The following is a 20862-nucleotide window of genomic DNA, read 5'->3' as shown; positions in this document are numbered from 1 at the left end:
TACGAGGAAAACACCTTTCAACTTCCTTACACTCCATACGGAGTTGCTCTATGGAGTAAACTGCAATGGGGTATACTAATTTGGCCAACGATTCCCGCAAGTTCCCTTTGACAAGCCGAACCATTTCGTATTCGGGTATGGGGTTCCTTAGACGCGAACGCAGTATGCCGACAGCGTGAAAAGTCATCAATCGTCTCTCCGGGCCTTTGTTTGCGTTCAGTGATCTCTCTCATTAGATCGAAATCCGTGAGCTAAGATCCGAACTGCCGTTGTAACGCGAATTGTAAGCTTGGCCAGTCTAAGTTGCGATTTGTTCGGATGTACAACCAGTACCATTCGCGAGCCTCTCCACTTAGCAGGCGATGAAAGTCCCTAATGATCTCAACCCACGAACAGCCATACTGCTCTTTCAAATACTCCACCCTAAATACAAAGTCCTCTATGGTCATGGAATCGCGGTGACCCTGATAACTGATCCCCCACTTTTCTATGTTAATTTCAGCTCGGTAGGTACCAGCCCTGTCTTGAGGTTCGGGTAGTATTCTCTGTGAGGAGGAACGATTGTTTGCCGCTGTAGGGCCCAGGATTGGACGCTGATTTGTTTGACTGTTGAACGCCGGTAACGGACCTACCGCCGACCTAACAGGAATATTATTATTTGCATTAAGATTGTTGTTGACGTTTTCATTAACTCTTTCGTTTTCAGGTATCGAACGCCTCGACTCTGCTGACTCGCTGCTAAAGTTATGCCTCCTTTTTTTGTAAGGTATCCGTGGCCTATTTGTTTGACTGCCAGCTCCCACTTCGACACTAGCACTGCGTACAGTTTCAAACATCGCCTGCATGCCTGCACGCATTTCACTTAAAAGGGCTTGTTGAGTTTCCGCCATCATACCTTTTATTATTGGTGTCACTTCCTCACGTATGTTTGGTGTTATAGGCCTACTGGCCGTAACATTAGTTGCGAAATTGTGAACCGGAGGGGGGCGCGGAAAGGGTAACGACGGTGGCCGGATGAGTACCGATTGGGTAACTTGGGCTTGGCCATATTGTTTGGGCATTGTCCCCGTACTAGTCGTTACTGCTTGTATCATACCTTGCTGTGCGCATTGGCCACTACCGCCTACATTTTCATCCCCTTTGTTTTTCGTACCTACGAACCTATCTGAAAGATCGATGAATGCGGGATCACCCTCATTCATTTGCTTATTTGCGTCTTCTGTTGGCATGTTGGCTGTCTTTGTTCTTGCTCGTGTATTATAGGCCGGTGGCGCGTGATTCATACGAATGATTAAAAAAAAATTTGGACTTAAAAAAAAATCTTTGTGTACGAGGCACCAAAAAGCAGGCATGCTTAACGAACGAAACGATATCATTTCGTTACGATAATCAACGCTAATAAACGAAACGAAGTCACTTCGTTTCGTTTATTAACGTTAAGATCGTCAAATTAACGTTAATTTGTCGTTCTTAACGTTAATAAACGAAACGAAATGACTTCGTTTCGTTTATTAACGTTGATTATCGTAACGAAATGATATCGTTTCGTTCGTTAAGCATGCCTGCCAAAAAGACACACTGTAAATGTATATATATATAGAATCTTTATATAACCCCAAAAAAAAAAATAAAAATTATAGTATAAAACCCGAAATGTGTGTTAAGTCCTATGAGCCTTGCGTGTCTACATACACGCTTTCACGTACTAGCGCTTTAAAAAAAATCAAAAGGAAATTTAAATCAATATAAAATATATGTATATGCGGGTTAAACCCTATGCAAATTGATATGTAACAACGGATTAAACGAAAAACACAAAAAAATTTTTGGTAATGAAACAATTGTAAAGACCATGTATATATGTCGAGATGACTGCGTATGTATGTATGTATATTATATCCTATAAAATTTTAATCTCGGCTAGCCCACACCACCGTATCAGCGCCAATAGTAGTAAAAAAATCAAATTATTTCAGTAATAATATAAGAAAAAAAATTTTGGATGTAATCAAAAAAAAAGAAAAAAATATACGATCTAAGGACAGTAGATGCACGTTAAATTCCCTCTGAATTGACTATTCGCATATACGAACCCATATATTAACAAACCATGTAATATAAAAAAAATAGAACGTGTATTAATAAAACAAATATTTATATGTATAAAAAAACTATAAAAGAGGATATCTGTATATGTGTATGTTCAATCCTATAGGTACTGAATCTTATAAAAAAAAATATATATCTATTGGTATAAAAAAATATTGATGTAAAACAATATATCAAATAGCTACGTAATCTCGATGTAATCTCAAAAAGGAGAATATACGACAAAGCGAAATATATGTATGTTAAATGCTATAAACCTTGAGTGTCTACGAACACGCACCCATGTATTAGCGCTTCATACACAATCAACCAAAAAAATTTATACAAAATATATATATTTCGATTAAAAAAAAATGTTTGTATTGATGAAGAGGTATGCATATAGTATACCTGTAGGTTAAAACCTATTCATAACCTTATAAGGACGTATTAACGTAACACGTACACCAAAAAACTCAAACCTTTGTAAAAACTAACTCCAAAAAACCAAAACCAAAATTAAGACAAAAACTCTCCGATAAAAAAAGTATAAAAAAAATTTAATAATTTAGAATGTTATGAGTTGGCGGGTGTTCGGATAGCCTGACTACATGAGGAGGATTAGGGTTCTGGAGCATAGTTGTTCGTTCCTGTGTGGGTTGGTATGTGAATCCTCACTGATAAACTAAATAAACGAAACAATTCAAAAAAAACTATGTTATGCTTCACAACACCTATCATTCGCGATGTAGTTGTGGTCACAAAATCTACTACTTGTGGAACAACAAAACTCAAAAATCTCTGTTTTGGCTTCCACATTTGTAGCCATATTTCTGAAACTAAAACTCTCTATAAAAACAAAGTGAAGAAAAAAAAAGAAATCTAAAATAAAATTTTGTGTTGTAAAATGTCGATGCAAATAGATCACCCTCATGTTGGGTGTCTATGCCACCGTTGGGTTATTGTATCAGATCTGGTGGGCTTGCTCCTAAGTACTGGTGCAATTAAACTTTGTCAGAAATACACAAGCAAGTCACCTAACTAGCTTAGATACCCGCTTACACCATACCCTTTTTTCAAATGAACGTTTTTTTTTTGTTTTGTTTTTTTTTTTGAAAGCTTAAATAAATTTGTAAGCGCGAGATTAATTGAGTAAAAAAACGATAATTATATCTTTGTATTTCTAGTAGATGTTACAGAAGAATATTTTATTTCTTGCGAGGGCGCCAATTCAAGCCTCGTTTCATGCGCTCTGTTGAATTATAAAAAAAATTATTTCTCGGGCGCTATAAGAAATATAGCGACCCCTTCATTTGTTTTAATTTGGGGCGCCATTATAAATATAGCGGCCCCTCATGCTTTCGATTGGGCGCCATTATAAATATATGTCACGTACACGTTGCTTTGGTTCCCGATGGTGGCCCTAGCTAGCTCAGTACATTTGGCAGGCCGTGGTTCTCAACCCGCCATCTTGGAACCGGACGCACATATATTTATTTTCTTCCGTTCAACCTCTTCGGATTCACTTACCCACCGCACAACAGGAATCCCACCCAACCTTGGACCGCTCGCATCGTGCAACCTACTCTGCAGTCACCCTAATGCCATGCTCCATACTCCTACTTACCTCCTCATCATTCCATCCTTACATCCCGCCCCAAAAGAATTTAGCAAGCCATATTACTTCTCTTTTCACTTCAATAACGCATTTTTTTTTATAAACATAATCTTAAAATCTATACACGAATGAAATAAAATCTTATACAAAAAAGATCAAGCTTCGTTTAGATTCAATAATATTTTTCTTCAAACAACTTAATTTATATATACATATATGTAAATTTTAATTTAACACATATGGGTTCTTTCTTCGCAAAAAAAATTTATATCTTTATGCAAACATATAAAAGTAAAAATAAACGTATTACAAACAGTATTTATGAACGTGTAAACAGGCCTATGAATATAATCAACCTAAAAAGAATTAAAATGTGCACATGAATTCCGTATAAAAAAAAAACTGTATGACAAAAATTCATTTGGGACTATATTTCTGGGTCTTTCTGTCGCCAAAATCACCAAACTCTTATCTACTCAACTGAGTTATATAAAAAAAAGAGTTTTAAACCACACCCTAATGCCTGCCTAAAAGAGCTCTTTTATGTGGGGATTGGGGGCTTATTGGTGCAGGGTTTATACCCTCTCTGCAAAAAAAAAGGTAAAACCAAAAAAAAAACAGCCTAATTAATCGTTCTGGTATATTTTGTGACTGATAGACGCCTTACAATTTTATAAATTTTTGATCTATTATGAACATTACGTTTAAGACTAAAACGGATAGGATTTATAGTGACTCGGATATATGTCAATGCACATCAATGTGATATTCAAATTTTATACAATTTACAATTTGGGATAAGAAAAAAGCAATTTTTAGACTACCCTGACTCATTTGTTAATTTCTATCTACCATAAAAAGCTTTTGTTATGGTGAACTTTTTTGCTGAATGCTATAATAAGGTAGGTCGCTCCAACGTTAGGGCAAATGGCTAGGTGAATAGACAAATCCAATTGGACGCAGCTTTCCGAGATGCAAATAAAAGGATTTATTGGTGATGAAATTGCAATACCAAAATCGTGATGAGATGCAATTACGATTTAGGTATTTGTATAAAAATGGTGTTGAATTTGTAAAAATTGTTGATACTCGCAAAAATTTGATATTGAAGTTGCGAACAAAAATTGTTGCATTTAAAAACAAGGATTTTGAAGTTGGAAAAAAATGTTGCATTTGTAAAAATTGATACCGAATTCGTAGAAACTCGTGGTTTTGTAAAAATTCGTGATTTGTAAAAATTCGTGATTTGTAAAAATTCGTGATTTGTAAAAATTCGATTTCCTGGCGCTTGAAAAAGGCTTCACTGGCCACCTCCGGTTCCCACAGGTGAACAAATATTCCACATCCTTACGGAGCAAAGAAATCCTGTCCTGGGGGATTGGGTTTTGTGTCGCCTTTTTCCTTTAAAATTACCGACCGAAACCGCTTTTTTAATTGAAGGAAATTTGCCTTATATCAAAACTTAAAAATTATTGCTATCGGCACTAAATTGATCATTTCTGGATCTTCGCGCACAGGGAATTTTAAAACTTTATCACACGCAAAAATCAAAATGTTTTTTCCTTTTATAAGCGGAGCGCGCACTTTAGCCCGATATGCTGCTATATTTTACTTTTCTTTTGTTCTCCTCCAGTTACCCCTTTTATACTATCCCAACCGCTGAAAAGAACCGTTTCCATTTGCCGTTTCCCACGGTCTTTCTTTTGTCTATCGCAATCATGACCACCCTATATCTATCCCTGTCCTTATCATCATACCATATCATGCACGCCCATCCGGCAACCTTACCATTAAAGCTTTTTTCGTCATTGTGAATTTATGTGAGTTCACAATGGTGTTTTTGGGCACTTTCATCTGACGTTTCTCGTGTTTATATTTTTGGTAAACACGATTTTTATAAGTTTTACTATGAATAAAGGGATCGACTGCTCCCAAAAAAAAAATATCGAGAGAGGTTTCAACGGACGCGTATTAATCTCGAGAACAATACTCCGAAGGCGAAAAATAAAAATTGTATCTCTGTCCGGAGATACTTGCAGTGGAAGTTGGTGATTTTCATGTGATTGTTGTTATGTTGTGTACCCAACAAAAAAACTGTGAACATAAGTGTTTTGCGTGGATATAGTTTTGGTCTCCAAACCGGTGTTGGACCCACCCAGGGTACTTTTTTATACGCGCGGCCGACGGCCACCAACGCAGAATGGTGTTCTGTGCGGTAATAGTCTAGTTGAGGGGTCGACTGCTAATACGCTACCAAAAATATCGAGAGAGGTGTCAAAAGACGCGTATTAATCTCGAGAACAATAATCCGATGGCGGAAAAGAAAAATTTTATCTATATCCGGAGATATTTGCAGTTGAAGTTGGCGATTTCCATGTGGTTGTTGTTGTGTTCGTACCCACCAAAAAAATTGTGCATCACCGTGGCGGTAGCCACGGTTAAACCACACACCCGGACGTGGCATGGCGTAGCCCAGGGTTATTTTTTATAAGCGCGGCCGAAGGCCGCCAACGCCGAAAGGTGTTATGCGCAAAAATACTATGAATCCGACCCCCGGTTCCGGAGGTACCCGCGGGTCTTTTTTCGGTTTTTCGTTAATATCTTTTGAACGCGTTAATATTTTTATTTTCCGCCTTCGGATTATTAATACTGATGACAATACGCGTCTTTTGACACCTCACTTGATATTTTTGGTAGCGTATTAGCAGTCGACCCCTCAACTAGACTATTACCGTTCTGTGCAACCATGCTGTGGATACCACCTCCGATTTAGGATGGACCCGCTGGTAATTTTTCGGTTCTCTTGTCCATATGTTTTAAATTTGTAGTTTAATGTTGCTGTTTTGACAGCGTACTACGCACATACCTATGACCCACGACCTGACAAATGCGAGGTCCGCCGCCTTTTTGTGGTTATAACTGAGGACCTTTTTGTATTGTTCTCCTACATACGGCTCAGATCTCAGTACGGTATTTCCTCATAATGCTTGCGGAGTTGACTCCTTAATACACTGGGAACGGGGTCCTTTAATTAGATGTCTATTGGGATGCGCAGGTTTCTGTGTATTCAGCAGAAACTGTTTGTTCAGCATTTAATTTCTCGCCCTAATGGGAAATACCCACTATGTAGGTGGTGCTCTGAGGACATAAGAAGACCGCCTGTATCGGTTCTCAGAGCGGTGTTTTGACAGGTCTCTATTTTCTTCCAGTGAGTAACCTTTAGGCTCGGCGACCATATCGGATACGCATAGCATGCAAGCGTCTATTTATCTTTACCCCAAGTGCTACCGCCAAGAGATTCAAGGATTTTGTTACGGCTCTGGATTCTATCTAGGTACAATTGCGGATGCATGCTCGCCAAAATGTAGTTCCTGATCGAACGTCACACCCAGTATTTTTGGTAATCGTGATGGTAATGCCACCGACGTGGATGTCCAATATGGTCGACATTTGTTTGGATATGTTGTAAAAAAGGTCGCCTATAAATCATAGGACGGTGACAATGTCAGGTTGCACGAGCCGAAAAAACTGAAGAAATAAGGGAGATAGTTTATTTTATTACATAGCTCATCGTTGGGTTGACAGGACCTGTAGCCATTATAGTGCAGTAATCAGCGTAGGAAACAATAGGGCCGTTCCATTGGTTTATCGAGCTCTGGCTCTGGCTCAAATCTCATTGGGACGATCTGGATCAACTTTATGAGAGCTGGCTGCACTAATATAAAACATCTGTTTTGTTGAAAATAAGAAGAAACGTACACAAAATTTCAAGATACTGATAGAATTATTAACATTTAAATAGTTTCGCACGTAAGCAAACTATTTAGTTTCCTTACATCATCTCAAGTTGTTTACTCTTTCAGTGTTCTTGCTTTTAAATATGGCGAAATCTTTTATATATATGTTTAAGCCGCCTACATTATCAAATTAAACGGCGGCACGCGCCACCCTCACGCGCAGCCGTACGCGGCGAACTGGAAGGCGCAAACACCGACGAGGGGCCATCACTATCGACCAATGCACGAATTGGACGTCAAGTACTAACAAGCGGCAAACGCGGACGCGCTCCTTTTTACGAGTATCTTTGTATTCAATACTTTTACGTACATTTTTTTAATCTTTGAATTCGAAGGTTGAAGTTGTTAAGAAGTTATTTAAATATAATTGTTGAAATTAATACTTATTTATTAAAGAAAAGAAAATCGTGAATTTATAACGTTTTAGAAAAAACTCAAAAATCTATTTATTTATTATAAGAGTGTAGCGAAGAAAGACCAGGTGAGAGTTGTTCATGGTCCTTCGCAGCCATCTTTGGCCCGCCCCTAAAATCGTATCTTCGTTCGTAAATAAATAAAAAAAAAAAAACAGTGATAAAAAAAAAACACAAAAAAAACTACAGTGTCTACTTTAAAATATATACATATATACAAAAGAACATTTAACTATAAAACTGAGGAGTGAAGGAAGTGCTGGAAAACAGAAAAAATTTACCTACATACATAGACAAAAAGCATACAAATATAAACAAACAATTTTGGAAAAAATATGTCAAAAAATATAAGTGCGAAAAACGAAAAATTAAAATCAAGTTCCGTTTGCATTTTTTTATCAAAGTCTGCGAAAGAGTTGGAAAGTGGAAAAATATATACATATATATACTTATCAATATATACACATACACATACACGAATATTAAAAAAAAAAAGAAAGATTTTAAAGAAAAAAAAATTCATAAATTGTCAAAATATATATACGTTTACAAAAAAATGCTACACAAAAAAAATTTTTAATTTTTAAAAAAGAAGACAAAATTTTTGTTGAAAATTTTGGGCGCACCAATCTTAAGTGCCAGTTTGGAAAAAGCTTTGCAATTATCGAAATCAGCTTTACCCAGCAGCCAAGCAGCAACAACAACTATCTAATCATCAGCAACAATCAACAACAACACAATAAGAAGCAGTATATACAAGAATTGGTGAGTAGGTAGTTTTTTTTATTTTCCATAAAAAAAATACCAGAAAATAATACAACTTTTTTCCGCAAAGTTATATTATTTTTGTAAACTGCAAAAACATATATATATGTATATCCACATATAAACATGAATATTGCGGAAATTTTCTTACCGTTGGTTTTACTGCAACTTTTTTGCAACCAAAAATTGGTAGAAAATATTCCGCTATACCAATAGGCAAAATCCGCCAATTATATATATATGTATACATATTTCTAGTGGTATTTAACCAACAAAAAATTGCAGTTTACTTGCCTACTCAAACCCACTGTGCAAGAACAACATCGGCAAAAACTTCTTCTACAGCTGAGTTTACCCCGTTGTTCGCACAGAGCGTTGAACTTGTCGATACAGTTCAGCTTCTTCCAAGTGATTTTTTCTTGCTTGCCAGCATATATAAAAATCATAATATTCGTACGTACATACTTACATACATGTACAAATAATTTCAAGTTGCTTTTCCAGCATTGATACTCTGAGAACATCATACGTGTTTACTCACACGTTCAAGTCGCTCTTCCAGCGACATTCTCCCAGCACATATAGCTACATTAGCAACGAGAGCTGTGTACTGCTGATCAAAGTTCTCAACCTCTCTTATATTTGCAAGTTTTTCATCTTTCTTTGCTGCACTCTCCCAACAGTGCAATCAAGCGCACTCAGCTTCGCAAACAAGCGCGACATTAAAGCGACGAAGAAGCGAATCAAAACAAACTCTTCTGTTTGTAAACATAAACAGAGAAGCTCCTTTATTCACGTGCATACGTTCGCACAAACAAACATATATACATACGTTTGTATATTGCGCATGTACATTTGTACTTATTCTGTCGTACAAAACTAAGTTTGAGATATTTTCGTCCCTATAGGAAATTTTCAAAAAATATCCCTACAAACCTCAAAGTATTATTATTTTCTAATATATACATACCTATATATACCAGTAATTTACAAATACACGTTTATTTCCACACGTATATTTACACGTATATATTAGTGTAAAGTGTTTGTGATTTTTTTTAAATTTTATACATTTTGTTTTTACAAAACATTATACATACTACTAAATTCCGAATTTCGCGGATTTAAATCATTTAAGGAACGTCCCGTTGTCCGTGCTTGACTCTATTGTTCAAAAAAAACAAAAAACAAAAAACACAAACACTGCCACCAATTGGAATTCCCTTTTTTAAATTTCTGTGGCACGAAGAGTTTTCCATCTTCGAATTTTGTGAACGTTCTCTGAGCGGACACATATTTTATTCGGTTTTTTTGGTGAAAACCCAAGAGTTTGCTTAAAATGCCTCTCAGTCCGAAACCGGGAAAAACCCAAAAGGTGGCCCAAAGGAAGAAACGGCCAAGGAAAGGTCAACATCCCCCCGCCGGAAATCCAAATCAGTTGACCCATCCGCGCAAAAGTTCATCGCGGAAAGTGACAATCTGATGAGATACTGTGCAAAATTCAACGAAGCACCGATTCAGGATCACACTGAATCGTATCTCATGATAAAGGACAAATCACTAGATGATTATTGGGCACGACTTCAATCGGTTTACGATCTGGTATTTTCGAAACCAGACGAAAGTTTCCCTGAAGACTTCAAGAGTTCAGTACAAGGCAAACAATGCGCCTGCCTTGATACGTATGAAGTGACAAAAGCAAAGATTGCCGATCAACTTTCGTTGATCAAAATGATGGCAACGCCGAATCCACCACCCCGCGTGAAACAACCCCCGGCTGAGGCAAATATTTACCTCAAAGTCCCAGCATGCGACACGGAGACCTTTTATGGTGGCTATGAAGAATGGCGCACTTTTCGTGATATGTTCACAGCGGTGTACATTAACCACCCAAGGCTCTCCCGTGCCCAGAAATTGTACCATCTCCGGTACAAAACGCAAAGAAAAGCCGGCTCCATCGTCAAGCAATATGCGTTGAGCGATGATAACTTTGACCTTGCCTGGGAAGCTTTACGGTCACGATACGAAAACAAGCGGATCTTGGTTGACAACCAGATAAAATCCTTACTGACTCTTGCCACTATTCCATCCGAAAAGAGTGGGCAACTTCAGAAATTGCAAAATACAATCAACAACTGCCTATCCGTCCTTCACTCCCAAGGAATTACGACAGACAGTTGGGTTCCGATTCTGGTGTACATTTGTTCATCAAAGCTCCCAGAAACAACCCTGTCACTTTGGGAACAATCTCTCTCTTCTCGAAGAGATCTACCCTCATGGTCACAAATGAACGACTTTCTCACCTCGAGATATGAAGTCGTTGAAAGGGTCAGTAGGTTTCAACCAAGCAAACAAAAACCAGTCGCTCATCAAAATTCTGCGCAAAACAGGTCCTTCAACAGGACGCAAACCCTTGTGGCAGAATCTAAAAAGGAAACTTGCCAATGTTGCAACTCCCCGCACCTTATTAGATTTTGTCCACGATTCAAACGAATGTCTGTGCAAAACCGGACACAATTCGTAAAACAATTGCATGCAGCCAATGATAACCAAATTCTCCTTCCTACTGCTATGGTCGCAGTCGAACACGAAGGGGAATTATTTCAACTGAGAGCCCTTATTGATCAGGGCTCGGAAAGAACTTTCATTTCCTCGAAAGTTCAAAAACGGTTGAAACATCCATTCGAACATTCTAAGTTCGAAATCTCTGGCATGGGTGGACAAGTCGTACAAAAGTCCTCCAAGCTTTGTCCTTTGACACTGGGTTGCATCCAAGGCCATGAAAAGGATAAAGGCTCATGTCATTGTGTTGCCGCAACTGACAAAAAATCTGCCAACATCCATCATTAGTCGCAAAATCTGGCAGCAGTTCAAACTCCTTGAGCTCGCTGATCCCAGTTGCCACATACCTGGTCAGACTGACATGGTCATTGGCAGCGACATACTTCCACAAATTCTGCTGGAAGGTGTAAAAAAGGTGTGCGGTAGCATACTTGCGCAACAAACCATTTTTGGTTGGATTCTCAGTGGTCCAATAACTGAAAATGTTGTGTCATTCTCGACGCAAGTCCAAGCGTCAAACGAGACACTCAGTTCTCAACTGAGGAAATTTTGGGAAGAGGAGGAAATTCCACAACCTCCAGAGATATCCCCCGAGGACACGTGCACCAAACGGTCGATACATTGTGCGACTCCCATTCAAGGAAGAGTTTCCTGAAAAACTCTCCCTCGGCATATCCCGCCCGGCTGCTCTGCAGCAGTTTTTCAGCATGGAGCGAACGCTTCAGAAAAAGGGGAGTTAGGTACAATGTACAACAATGTGTTGCAAGAATATCTCGACCTTGGTCACATGGAATCTACCGACCCATGCGAAATAACTTCGAATGGCAAGGTCTTCTCATTTTACTTGCCACATCATGCGGTAGTCAAACCAGATAAGGTCACCACCAAAGTTCGTGTGGTTTTCAACGCCTCTAAAAAATCTGGGTCAGGCAAATCCCTGAATGACGTGCTATACACTGGTCCAATTCTCCAACCAGAGCTCATGCTACTAATTCTACAGTGGCGCATGCATAAGTATGTGTTCAATGGATACATTGAAAAAATGTACCGTCAGATCCTTATACACGAGGACGACAAAGATATTCAGCGAATCCTATTTCGCAAATCGGCCAACTCCAATGTTAGCGATTTCAATCTTAAAACGGTTACATTCGGCGTCAATTGTGCACCATATCTCGCTATTCGTACGCTGCATCAACTATCCGATGACACGAAAGCGACATTTCCGTTGGCTGCAACAATTCTCAAGACGCAAACGTATGTCGACGACATCCTATCCGGAAGTCATACCATCGATAACGCCACTGAATCACTCGTTCAAGTGATAAACGCCTTCAAATCAGCTGGTTTCATACTAAAGAAACTAACGGCTAATCACCCGGCCATATTAGAACAGTTTCCGAAGGAGGATCTTCTAGACTTCAACTTCTTGAAATTTGAGAGCACTTCCAAAACTCTTGGCATTCGATGGAACGCGCTCCCGGACAAATTTTCATACACCATTCTGCCGGAACACACCCAAAATGCGGTCACAAAGCGACAAATTTTATCCTCTGTTGCAAAACTTTTTGACCCGGCAGGATGGCTGTCTCCAGTTATGATCCAGGCCAAGATGCTTTTCCAAGAAATCTGGCTGGATGGCAGCGATTGGGATGAAAGCGCTAAGCCCGCAACATTATCAAAATGGCAACATTTCGCAGAAAATCTGCCAGCCATTTGCCACATCGAAATCCCTCGATGGGTTAATGTCGTTCCAGGGCAAGACACCCAAATCCACGGGTTCTATGATGCCTCGGAAAAAGCATATTGCGCAGCGATTTACATCCGCACACATGTGGGCAACCAAATAAAATCTTCACTTTTGGTTGCGAAAGGCAAAGTTGCCCCCATAAAAACTGTAAGCTTACCCCGCTTAGAGCTATGTGGTGCAGTCCTACTCGCCAAACTGGCTTCAACTGTTCGAAAACAGCTCGACTTACAAGCATGCAACAAATTCTTATGGTCAGATTCTGAGATTGTACTAGCCTGGCTAGAGAAATCTCCATCGACCTGGAAGACTTATGTGGCCAACCGTACCTCTCCAATTCGAGAATATCTTCCCAGCGGCACCTGGCGCCATGTATCTAGCCAAGACAACCCTGCTGATCTTGGCACACGTGGTTGCAAGCCGCATGATTTGATAGGCTCTTCACTTTGGTGGAACGGACCACAATGGCTTTCTTGCCACATTTCGGCATGGCCAAAGCCGAAAGCAGGTAGCGCTTCTCCACCCGAGAAACGCAAGGTGGAAGCATATCACGCACTCGAGGAAGAGGACGATATTCTTCAACGTTTCTCCTCATACTCTCCAGCTCTCCGTGTGATTGCATACGGGTTCCGCTTTGCGAACAATGCCTGCAATAAATCCAAATCGGTGGCAACAACACATAATCCCCATCTGACGTACAAAGAGTTGCAACATGTGAAAACGCGGCTTGTGGCAATGGCACAATCTCGCCATTTCGGGGCGGAAAAGAGCGCCTTACAAAACAATATGCCAATAAGCAAAAAGAGTTCCCTTCTGGCTCTTGACCCATTTCTGGATGGATACGGACTCCTACGTATCGGTGGAAGATTGGAACATTCTACAATGCAATACAACGAGAAGCATCCAGTAATCCTTCCTCCGGATTCAAGGTTATGCAAGTTGCATCTGGAGTTTTTACACCGCCTGCTTCTTCATGCAGAAATACGGTTGATGCTCCAAATGGTGAGGCAAGAGTACTACGTGCCAAAACGAAAGCCTCTCATTAAAAAATGCATTTTCCAATGCAAATCGTGCACGCTGTTCAAACAGAAGATGCGCACGCAAATAATGGCAGCTCTAACACCTGAGCGCTGCAATTTCTCACTCCCCTTTTCCACAACAGGAGTAGACTTTGCAGGTCCATTCCAAATAAAAACATCGGTTCTGAGGTCGGCCACTATCATAAAAGGGTACGTGGCTGTATTCGTCTGTTTTTCCACAAAGGCAGTACACCTCGAGCTATGCTCCGTCCTCACCACCGAAGCCTTTCGCGCAGCATTCGCCCGATTCGTTGGCAGACGGGGTTATCCCTCAAAAATGATGAACGACAATGGTAAAACGTGCTTTGGCGCTCAGCGCGCACTCGATCGCGACTTCGTTAAATTTCTTAACGAATGCTCTGTGGACATTGTGCAGAAATATGCCCCCCCAGGGAATAAACTGGCAAAATATTCCACCCAGCGCCCCTCATATGGGCGGCTTGTGGGAATCCGCAGTAAAAAGTTTTAAAACCCACTTCAAAAAACCGCTGCATCCCACAAGTTTACATTCGAAGAATTCACGACGCTGTTGGTGCGTATTGAAGCAGTTCTCAATTCGAGGCCTCTAACCTCACTATCCCAGGACCCAGCTGACTTCACAGCGCTCACTACGGGTCACTTCCTTCGAGGTGCACCGCTATTAGCCATTCCTGAGCCAAACGCGGAAGACCTCTCCTGGATAAATCGATGGGAAAAACTCAAATCGCTTCATCACCAATTCAGTCGACGCTGGAAGGACCTTCAGAAGCGCTATAAATGGCAATCAAAGAAGATTCGCTCCCAACCACCGAGTGGCGTCTGGGACGAATCGAGAACGTTCGCCTCGGACCTGACAGCCATGTTCGGGTTGTAGAGATTCGCACCCAAAATGGGCTTGTCATGCGCCCCTTAGTTAAACTGTGCTTCCTTCCAATGGAGCACTCTTCGAGCACAGCGCTCTAACTTATATATGTTTCCCCTGTATAATTAAATCTCCGTATCATCCGCTGTATCCAACTACTTATCGTTTCTCTCTCTGTTCTTTACTTTCAGGACGACGCATAATGGCATCTCGACAAGCATGCCCACTGGCTCCCACGGCAGAGACCGATAACTGCCTCCAGTATCGGCTCTGCCATCGCTACCACGCGCTGCGGACCTGCCCGGCCTTTAAGGCGATGCGGCCACCGCAGCATGCTACAGTGGCCAGGGCACAGGGCTACTGTTTCAACTGTCTGGCACTCACGCACACCACGGGGGAATGCGACTCCCGAGGGTCGTGCAAAATTTGCGGCTTGGCACATCACACCCTCCTGCACGAGAGGCCAAAATGCCGACGTGGGCAGCGCAAAGCCCCTCCACGGAAAACCCCCCAAGCATCCCGCAAGCCGAAACCCAAGCCGAAGAAGGAAAAAGAGAGGACACCGACCTGCGCCTGCAGCGCATAAAAGGCGCACCCTGCAGTTAAAACCGCGGCAACCCCCAAACTCGCGAAGGCGGCCAAGCGCACGATCGCGCGCACCCCTCAAGGCCTGCAAATGGCGCAATGCCAACGGCGCAATACGAGTCGCGCCTTAGATACTACCATCCGCGCCCTGCAGGAACTGCATTAGGTGCTTACTAGCACCTCCCTGCAGGGCGGGCAGGATGTTTAAGCCGCCTACATTATCAAATTAAACGGCGGCACGCGCCACCTTCACGCGCAGCCGTACGCGGCGAACTGGAAGGCGCCAACACCGACGAGGGGCCATCACTATCAACCAATGCACGAATCGGACGTCAAGTACTAACAAGCGGCAAACGCGGACGCGCTCCTTTGTACGAGTATCTTTGTATTCAATACTTTTACGTACATTTGTTTAATCTTTGAATTCGAAGGTTGAAGTTGTTAAGAAGTTATTTAAATATAATTGTTGAAATTAATACTTATTTATTAAAGAAAAGAAAATCGTGAATTTATAACGTTTTAGAAAAAACTCAAAAATTTATTCATTTATTATAAGAGTGTAGCGAAGAAAGACCAGGTGAGAGTTGTTCAGTATACACAAATGTACACATATTTAGTTCAGTGCTACAATTGATCAACTATATGGTTGGCTCATCTCACCAGCTGATTTTATTTTTTTCATTTCACTGGATTAGGCATTGTCAGAAGGAGATGGCTAACTTAAAATGAAACCAACGAATTTACAACATTTTCTTACTAACAAATGCTGCTAAGTTTTATGTTTTCATTCCATTCCATTCGTCTAACACCAACACGCTGATTTTGGAAATGTGGACAAAGGTATGTTGTTGCTGTAGAGATGAGCCAACCATATAGTTGAGCCATGAGTGCTACCAACTCAAATGTGGTTAGCTGTCAAAAAATCTACTATAGAAAACGAAACGAACAGAACTGCTATACGGATCAGAAATTGAGCCAGATAAATATGAGGATCACAACGTTGTTGCACTTGCATGTTAAATTTCTATCCGTATCTGGTTCACGCACCAATGGAACCTAATAAATGTCAACTTCTGGTGGCGGGGATAGAACACCACTCTGTGGCACCCCTTGTTTAATTCTTGTGCGCATTGTAAAGGTCTACAAGTAGGATGTGTAGCAGCACGCACATACACAGCCACGCTCACCTGATAAAATACTTGTTCTTGTTCGTTTTTTTTTTGTGGATGCTAGTTGGCACTGTTGTACTTCTTAGGTCCAAGAAAAGTGTAGTAGCTGCTAAGGAAAACTGCGTGTAATTTTTATTGTGAAATTACAAAGAAATATCCTTATTTACTTTCAAACGAGCATTACATTACATTACATTACATCTCTCTTTAAAATCCATATGTTTTGGACAATTTTAATTAACAAATTGTGATACTTTAGTGCCGGGGACGATTGCTAAAACACGACCAAAACCGTTGGGGGAGGTATTAATAGAGGCGTTTTTGCCTCGCTTCCAATAATTCGAATAAAAATAATAATAAATAAAACGCGTCCTTTCATTTCTCTTTCCATATTTTTGGACGGGTTATTGCAGCCGACCTCGGTTTCAAAACGTTTTTAGCGGAGAACTTTTGAGCGGGTAGAAAAACTTAGCACCCTTGTTTGTATTCTTAATACTGGAATAACTACGCGTCATCAAACACCCCAATTCAAAACTTTTGTATAATTTTCTGTAGGACCCATATAGGTGTACTACATTTTCATACTAAATTCGTTCAAAAAAATTTACCATCACAGCAACCCATTTCTGATATTCCGCTCCCTTTTTGTTTCCCTGCGTCGCTTTCCTCGACAGCAACCCCGGTAATTTTGACACTTTGTTCAGTGTCAAACGCATGTTCCACGCTGGTTCCAATGAGTTCCACAATAGTTTGACACTGACCGAAGTGTCAACCGGCAGTGTATTAGAAAGAGAAAGGAATTTTAGCCTTCTCATACATATTGTTACGAATATTAACAACACTAAGGAGTACTACCATCTCTAGGTCGATGCTAAACAGTGACGTGAGTTCAGTCGGACAGGAGGTCGGACAGTATAAAAGACCGACAACAGTGGAGGCGAGAGATCAGTTTCATTTAAGCTATCAGTCAGTTTGGTTATTAAGACAGCTAGTTGCAAAGTATAAGTGTTATTGTGAAGTACTTTAATAAAGGCCATTATTCAATATTGGAGTTATTTATTCAACAGTTTAATGATTCGAACTTAGCAGAAGGTTGCAAATAAGAGGATTTGCAGTAAATTCGTTACAATATCATACTTGTAAACCTGTACTATGCTTTGGGTTTAGATGTCACGTTCCGAAATTCCACCGATGCCTGGCAAGACAGATTGCTGTACACCTTTTGAGACTAGGAGGAAGAAGGGACCCTTACAAGTATTGCAGTAACGTGCCGTTGTTGACTGTATCAAAATCTTCTGATAAGCCTATCTCTACTGGTAGTATTGTTACGTACCATAAATATATTGGAAATGTTGTTAAGATTAAAACTGTAAGTCCCTTTTCTTTAAAGTAGGCGTGGTCCTTATCCGCTTTTGATCGGATCTTTATATATTTCCAAGGACCGTATTTCAGCCATATTACAAAGTGATATTAAAGGCATTCAATTAACGGTTTGCAAAAGTTTTAAGTTTTCTTCTGCGGCGCGACTCCAATTTAACAAAATTGTAATAAATTTATGTTATATATCGCAACTTTTTTTATCCACTCCCCAAGTTTCACCACTTCATCGGTATTTGTTAAAGCATTGTTCCTTCTTCCCATTTTTGAAAATAGACGAGCATATAATCTGATTTCCACCATTTTCAACTTCGTCGACGATCCTGTAAAAGCTGCTAACTCAAAGGTTAGGTTAGGTTAAGAGGGCGTGCGTGGGTATTACCCACACTTCCACTCGGAGACATTTTTGTCCATTGTGAGTGCCCTCAAGGAGTGCAAGGTGGTGGCACGTGACAAGTTAAAATGTATTTAAATATTATGTATATTATTAAGAATTCATGAGCTTAACACCGGCTTATAATATTTGAATATTCAATTACTATGTTTTTTCTAGAGAAACTGAAAAGAAGGAAAGAAATATTTACTGGCATATTGCGATGGATCCATTTCGAAAACCGCCAACGTAATTATCATCAGGCAATTTTGTAATGTTATCAAATGTTTCACCGAGATTCGAACCGGGATTCACACGGTGAAACTGCAGTTGCCTTAACCACTAGGCTATCTTGCTGGTATTTGTTTTCATGCTTATTTCAGTTTTTCTCATTTCTACACTAACAACACAACTGAGACTCGTGCTCAGTTTTACATATGTATTTGTGTTTGGTTGTTTAATGGTGTGTTCAATTTATACTTATTATTAAGAATTCATGAGCTTAACACCGGCTTATAATAATTGAATTTTCAATTACTATGTTTTTCTAAGAGAAACTGAAAAGAAGGAGAGAAACATTTATTAGCATATTGCGATGGATCCATTTCGAAAACCGCCAACGTAATCATCATCAGGCAATTTCGTAATGTTATCAAAGGTTTCACCGAGATTCGAACCGCGAATCACACGGTGAAACTGCAGTTGCCTTAACCACTAGCCTATCCTGCTTGTATTTGTTTTCATGCTTATTTCAGTTATCCTCATTTCTACACTAACAACACAGTTGAGACATTCTGGCTCTATTCATTTGCGTGTTGTGTAGATTTGTTTTTGTGAAGTTTCGTTTTCGTTGAAAATGAGAAGCTATGTAAACTCGTGCTCAGTTTTACATATGTATTTATGTTTGTTTGTTTAATGGTGTATTCAATTTATACTTATTATTAAGAATTCATGAGCTTAACACCGGCTTATAATAATTGAATATTCAATTACTATGTTTTCTAAGAGAAACTGAAAAGAAGGAAAGAAACATTCACTAGCATATTGCGATGGATCCATTTCGAAAACCCCCAACGTAATCATCATCAGGCAATTTGGTAATGTTATCAAATGTTTCACCGAGATTCCAACCGCGAATTACACGGTGAAACTGCAGTTGCATTAACCACAAGGTTATCCTGCTGGTATTTGTTTTCATGCTTATTTCAGATTTTCTCATTTCTACACTAACAACACAATTGAGATATTCTGGCCCTATTAATTTGCGTGTTGTGTAGATTTGTTTTTGTGAAGTTTCTTTTTCGTTGAGAATGAGAAGCTTTGTAAGCTCGGGCTCAATTTTACATATGTATTTATGTTTGTTTGTTTAATGGTGTGTTCAATTTATACTTATTATTAAGAATTCATGAGCTTAACACCGGCTTATAATAATTGAATATTCAATTATTAAGTTTTTCGAAGAGAAACTGAAAAGAAACATTTACTGGCATATTGCGATGGATCCATTTCGAAAACCGCCAACGTAATAATCATCAGGCAATTTCGTAATGTTATCAAATGTTTCACCGAGATTCCAACCGCGAATCACACGGTGAAACTGCAGTTGCCTTAACCACAAGGTTATCCTGCTGGTATTTGTTTTCATGCTTATTTCAGTTTTTCTCATTTCTACACTAACGACACAATTGAGACATTCTGGCTCTACTAATTTGCGTGTTGTGTAGATTTGTTTTTGTGAAGTTTCTTTTTCGTCGAGAATGAGAAGCTTTGTAAACTCGTGCTCAGTTTTACATATTGTAACGAATGTTAGCAGCACTGAGCAATGCTATCGTTTCTAAGCCGATGCTAAGCAGTGACGTGAATTCACATCCATAGATCAATCATTATGTATCTACATAAACGAAACAATAATTGCGTCTACACATATGTACCATGTACGTATACGAGCAGTGGAGAGTCAATACACAAACACACATTCATATATCTGAGATACTCCTGAAAGTATGCAATGAGAAAAAAATCATGCAATTGTAGTTACAGCTGAGAAGTTTGAGAGCTGCTGGACTAGTAGATTCTGGAAGCGCCTAGAAGATGCGAACGCTGAAATCCGAGAGTATAAAAGGCGGCAATTGTAGAGGCGCTGGAATTCAGTTTGATTTGAGATTTCGATTAAGACGCTATCTAGCGAGCAAGAGCAGTATTATTTTGAATAGTAGAGTTTCATTTGAGCTATCAATCTTACTTACTTACTTAATTGGCGCTTAACTGTCTAACCGGTTATGGCCGTCCAACAAGGCGTCGCTCCTTCGCTCCGCCAACCGGCGCCAATTGGTCACACCAAGGGAGTTTAAATCGTTTTCCACCTGGTCCTTCCAACGGAGTGGGGCCGCCCTCTCCCTCTGCTTCCATAGGCGGGTTCCGATAGAAACACTTTCTTGGCCGGATCAT

At 39.9% G+C, this 20862-nt stretch overlaps 1 long non-coding RNA gene across 1 annotated transcript; it reads left to right on the top strand.

Moving 5' to 3' along the window:
• Positions 1 to 5576: 5576 nt before the first annotated feature.
• On the top strand, positions 5577 to 16012 carry LOC137246734 (uncharacterized). The gene is made up of 3 exons (XR_010951678.1): positions 5577 to 5754; positions 7839 to 8681; positions 15102 to 16012. It is a non-coding gene; the product is annotated as an uncharacterized lncRNA (long non-coding RNA).
• Positions 16013 to 20862: the final 4850 nt, after the last annotated feature.

Source organism: Eurosta solidaginis, chromosome 3, assembly GCF_040869045.1.
Source record: "Eurosta solidaginis isolate ZX-2024a chromosome 3, ASM4086904v1, whole genome shotgun sequence".
NCBI classification, from domain to species: domain Eukaryota; kingdom Metazoa; phylum Arthropoda; class Insecta; order Diptera; family Tephritidae; genus Eurosta; species Eurosta solidaginis.
Note: the sequence above shows the minus strand (reverse complement) of the source record. Positions and strands in the feature narration are given on the sequence as shown.